The 6,000-nt window shown below is 46.4% G+C and overlaps 1 pseudogene; it reads right to left on the bottom strand.

Moving 5' to 3' along the window:
- Positions 1-1,095: 1,095 nt before the first annotated feature.
- Positions 1,096-6,000, bottom strand: part of LOC123494458 (uncharacterized) — a 28,823-nt pseudogene continuing 23,918 nt past the window's right edge.

Genomic DNA, 6,000 nt, shown 5'->3' with positions numbered 1-6,000 from the left:
CGCACCCGCTGCTGCCCTAGGCTCGTTGCTGCTGCGCCCACCACCGCACGCCACTCCCTGCGCCCACTGCGGCGTCCCCGCTTGCGCTGCAACCTCCTAGCATCCGCTGCCGCCGCTCCCTGATAGCGCTGCTGCTAGCTGCTTGGCGCGCATGGCCTTACCCCTGCTGGTGCGTGCTGTGCTAGCTGCTATTGCTTCGTCTTGTTGCGCTTCCGCCGCTGCTGCTTAGTACTTCTGCCGCTAGGTGCTGCTGCCGCTCGGTACCACTACCTCCTACTGCTGGTTGCGGCTGCTTTGCTAGCTGTTGCCGGCGCCATACCTCTGCCTGCTACCGCGCCTAGCCGCCGCATCGAACGCCCAGTCACCGCCGCCTAGCGCCGTCGCACCTGCCTCTGCCCGACGGGAGTCGAGCCGCTTCCGCTGGGGCCGCTGCTGGCCGGGGCCTTGCCCTACTCTGACATCCCCTGCGCTAGGCGCCTGCTCTGCCATCCCCAGCGCTGGGCGCTGAGGCCGCCGACGCCTCCTGTGTCGTGCGTGCCGGCCAGTGGGAATCCCAGTCGTGGACACTACAAAACGTGGCTGGTGGCCCATTAGAAAAATCTTAGCGACGCGGGCCAAGGCAGAGGTCCATCTGAGCAACCTACGATCAACAACGTACGGAAAACGAACCAGGTCGGACGGACGAACATGCTATTAGTACCACATCGTTTATATTACGATTTTGTCTATACGAATCGTAAAAGCGTATATCGACTGGGCGGAAGCGGATTGTAACGGTGAACCCACGGAGTCAGTCCGTGCTTCATTATTAGGGAAAGATTGATATAGTGTTAGTTACATCACAGGTAATTTCCTTGTTTACCACATAGTTGACAAATATATTTTTGGCTACCAGATGAGGTGACTGGTACTTCACAGATGAAAATTTATGCGGTACAACTTCACCAAACAATCAAACATATATATTTGCTGGGAATTATTCTTTTTACACTGTTTAAAACACATTTCCAAACTACAAAATGGATAAGATGTAAAAACAATTACAAACCAAGTGAACAACGAAGTTGCATGTCTTCTTCTCATTAGGCGCCCATTTCACCTTGGTCCCGATAAGGTCGATGATTGAGGTTGAACTGAATATGCGGATATATTATGTTGAACAGGCATGACTGAATTCGCATTGATAAATCTCTGAAGAATTTCAGTTTCTATGCTTGTCACACCCTCCAGTACCTTGATCACCGTTGACATGGAAGGCCTTTGACAGCCATCATTTAGCAAGCACCACATTGCAAGCTTCATCATTTGAATCACTTCCTCCTGGTGTGAGATCAGTCTTCACTATGCTTGTCAATCAGATCACTCAATTGATTATCTTGAGCCTTTCCTCGTAAGAAATTGATGAGGTTGGAACTCGCCTCAGGCAGACACTTATCAATATTTTTCTCCCACTTATTAGCTCCATGACAACAACTCCAAAGCTGTAGACATCAACTTTCTCAGTGATTTGCGAGGTTAACCATTCAGGTGCCAGATACCCAGGCGCGCCTCTCATCACCGTCATTACCTTGCTTTTGATCCCTGTCTATTAACTTAGATAGTCCGAAATAACCCACTTTGGCATTGAACTTCTCATCTAAGAGAATATTTTGCGGTTTGATGTCCAAATGAGCTATCTTTCGCCTGCATTCCTTGTGAAGATAGCATAGGCCTTTGGCAATATCCAGAGTGGTTCTACACCGCGTGCGCCAATCGAGTGGGGCATTGTTGTGGCGGTAATTGATCCACCTATCAAGTGGCCCTCTCGGCATGTATTTGTATACTAGAAGTCTTTGAGATTTCTTTGCACAAAAGCCAATTAGCATGACAAGATTGATGTGTTAGATGCTTCCAATGGTCTCTACATCTGCAAAAAATTATTTCTTTCCTTGTCTAGCACTTTCCAAACGTTTCACTGCATGTCTCTCTCCACATAATTTCCCTTCATAAACAGATACAAATCAACCTTCTCCCAGTTTTTTATTGAACCCCTGAGTGCATTCTCTCACCTTCTGAAAGGAAAACCTGGCCGGCATTCTAGTAAGTTGATCAAAATTAAAGTCTTCATCGTTCTTGTCATGTGATCTCGTTTGTAGATAAAGGGTGACAACAATAGCAAGTAATACAACAGTAATAATAGCTGGAATTGTAGTCCCTAATATCTTGTTGTTTGCAGAAGGAGCAGAAGGAGCGGCCGAGTTTGAAGGGCTAAGCTGCACCTTGATGAAAACAGAGTTGTTGCAACGACCATTTTTAGGTTTTATTGATTGCAATGAGAAGACCTTGGTCACCCACCAGCAATAACCTTTGTTTTTCAGTCTGGTCAAAGTAACGTCTGAAGCTGATGGCCCTGCAGGAGCAGTTTTTCAAGCAGGCTTGTTTACAATCATCTAAGGTGGTTACATTCACACCTAGGTAGCTTGAATCGAAGTAAGAAACTTTGTCGATGGTTAAGAGCTGATGGTGTTGCATTCCTTGACAAGAGATTGGGGTCAGGGGTGTGCAACCAATATTTTCTTCGGGGTCACCAATCGGCTTGAAGTAGCCTGAACTATTATTATCCTAAAGGGAATAGGTGCACTTCCTGCCTGTGCATATTCCATACTCCCCGCACGCAGTTGGGAAACCACACTCATCATAGTCTGGCTTCATTATATCCCATTCATACATCCTCAGGTGGCCATCAGACTCTAGTCTCAAGAACTGGGTGGACTTAGCTGTTAGCAATGAGATGCTATACAAATCTAGATATTTTGGGTGAAGAAAGATGGTGAGGCTGCTGTTCCTTTATTGTCGTCGTTTGATGTCGCCGTTATAGTGGATCTATGGTGGTGCTGACGCAATGTAAGCATATAAACCATCCAGGCATACAGTGACATACAAGTACAACTGATTCTCAGTCCAATTTGTTGCAGATGTACTTGTTGTGAGCCTCATGCCCTCCAGAAGTGACTGTCCAGGGACTAATGCGTGGGTAGGATGATCAAATAACTGCCATACAGTTGCATTCATCAGGTCAAAAAACACCATATTGCCGATGCTGGTGATCACCATGCCTGCTACCAGCCACCCCGAGCTACCAACAGCCCCCCTCCTTCATTTGCTACGGGGGTTTCCAACAACATTACGAAGGACCAATTCTCCACCCAAAGTTAGCTCAACAGTGGCATTCTCCTTAACAGGACTAGCCCGGTTGGCAGTCCAGACCACCCGTGGGTTCCCATGAAGGATATGGGCGCCAGCCGCCAGGGTCGCCTTGTGCAATGAACACGGCAAAGTATAACATGTCACAAGGTGGGGCACGGAAGAACCCTGTGGCAAAGGACTGCCCATAGTAGGTACTTTGTGAACAAAGGAGAATGGGTCGCATGACAAAATCTCCGTCATAGTGGAAGCCTTGTGCCATGGAGAGCAATGGTGGTGCAGTTTCAAGTAGCAGGAAGAATAGACTGGCATGGCGACCCATGGTGCTTGAAGTTGAACGGAAACGGAGACTGCGTGCATGAAAAGCCGATAAGCAACTGATGAGATGAGTGCAGGGATGAGCTTGTGGAGGGGAAAGTAGAGATGATACCGAGTCAATGGAGCTTGATCGCTGGAAAGAGGATCTCGGCAGCACGGTGGTGCCAGGACTCCCACTGATTGATTATCGTCTCCCTCTCACAGTTTAATATTTTGGACTATATAGTAGACATTATCATCTCAGGGGTCTCACTAGTTCCAAAAGGTCACTATCTAGCTCTGTTGGCCCAAGTCATTTTCATGGTAGTTGCTCGCCTGCTGCGCACTACTCTTCCTTGTTCAACACAAAACTTGGTGTGGATGTTAACAAAAATATTTTCATAAGAAGCTTGATATGTGGTACCAAGGAATATGCCGCACAATTCAGAGGTCCCTGATTTGCACTAAAAAAAAGGGCAAGTAAGACATCCAAGAGAGTTGTTGTTTTTTACTTGTCTTTTCATGTAATATACCCCCTCCGTTCCTAAATATAAGTCCTTTTACAGATTTCAATTGGGACTATATACGGAGTAAAATGAGTGAATGTATGCTCTAAACTATGTATATATACATCTGCATGTAGTTCTTATTGAAATCTCTAAAAAGACTTATACATGGTCATCAAGGCGGAGTATTTAGGAAAGGAGGGAGTAATACTATATTTGCTGCTGGCACAAACCATTGTTGACGGGTTCCTGTTACTACAACTAACTTAATGGACGAGTTGCCATTTTTGCCTAGTGCCTGTTGAAGATCGTTTTGGCCTGCTGCAGCTGTCTTGCCCGTTTCCTGCCGCCTTGATGGTAAATGGTGTTGCTGGAAGTGCCGTTCTTTCTGCACTTTTCACAGACTTGCCTCGGAGCTGCAATGCAGGCGCTTCAGAATTTCTTTCTACCAGGCACCTAGCATGTAAGTTCACATTCCACTGAGTCCATGTATAAATCTTCTGAGAACTGTGGGGGTCAGAAATTGTGTTTCTGCATGGGTGTGAACAGAAAGTGCAGCCATTTTTTGTATGTAAGATGCAAATTATAAGTTCAATTTTCATCCACTATCTTAATTATTCCAATTATCTAGACTGAGGTGGAACCAGATAATCAGGCAAACCCTAATTCAAAGGTGTCCATTGTTTTCTTGTCGTGATGAAATCAGTGTGGTATTCAGGGACCATATATATATTTCCGCTGCAAAAGCAAATAATTTATGAAAAGTAGGACATGGTGTTGTGAAATAACCCGATATAGCCGTGCAACTGGATTGTTGTTTCTAGAAATTCTCATCATGTAGACACCTGCACCTGCACAATAGCAATCATCAAGAGGGATGTGTTCCACCGGCATTCATCCTTAGAAACAGCAACCATCTATTGGCGCCAAATAACAACTCGTGCATTAATTAAATTACTGCTGATTGGAAGTCCTGACATCCTTAGAAGCAGGGACTACTAGTAAGATGACTGCCCATAAGATAAATTTTTGGAGCGCTCTCTTGAGGTCAGATATTTCTAAAGATCAAGTCTTTATCGCTGAAGTAATCTAGTATAGCACATGTGTGACTCCAGGAAGGAAGAACAATCTTAGATATCCCTAACCATGGTGTAAACACCTGGAAGAGTACTACCTAGAGTAGCATTCACTAATTAAGCCTGTACATCTTATCTGCCTTCGAACTTGCTTCAGATGTCCAGGTCCTGAAATGGTCATTGTAGTCTTTTTCGTCATCATGTAAGAAATTGCAGTGGTAAGTGTTGGGGATATTACTACTAGGTGTAAACCGGCCAAGAAAGCCAGGTTATCCCCATAATGGATTGTTTATACTTAAAAGCCCATGAAGACAAGGAATAAAGCGCTTTGCTACAGAGACTCGAAGGCCCAAGGCCCAAAGGTAGATTAAGGCCTGTAGTTATAAACCGCCATGTAGTGCATGACCTGTATTATAAGGTATGACAAAGTAGAGACCGAGCCGGTATGTGTATAAACCGGCATCGGGACTCTGTAAGCCGGCGGGCGTCCACCTGTGTATATAAAGGCACGACCCGGCGGCGGTTCAAGAATGAAAAACAACAACTCGAGACTCAGGCAAAGCGTATTCGCTCCCTGGTCATCGAAACCCCAGCAATTCCATCACAACTAGACGTAGGCTTTTACCTTCATCGTAAGGGGCCGAACTAGTATAAAACTCTCGTGTCCTTGTCCGGTTTAACCCCTTTAAGCTAACCCGTTGCGATGGCTCCACAACTAAGTCCCTTCGCTAGGACATCTGCCGTGACAAACCGACGACAGTTGGCACCCACCGTGGGGCTATCGTGCGATGGTTTCGGGTTCTTGAAGGGCAATTTTGAAGAGCTCAAGGGATACGCCATGGGCCGGATGACCAAGAGTCGTCGCGGCAAGCTCTACATCGACGACGCGGGCTGGGGCCCCGAGGCCGGCTCAATCGAGTACGGGTACCGGGTCCCCT

Source organism: Aegilops tauschii, chromosome 1, assembly GCF_002575655.3.
Source record: "Aegilops tauschii subsp. strangulata cultivar AL8/78 chromosome 1, Aet v6.0, whole genome shotgun sequence".
NCBI classification, from domain to species: domain Eukaryota; kingdom Viridiplantae; phylum Streptophyta; class Magnoliopsida; order Poales; family Poaceae; genus Aegilops; species Aegilops tauschii.
This window is presented reverse-complemented; position numbering and strand designations above follow the sequence as displayed.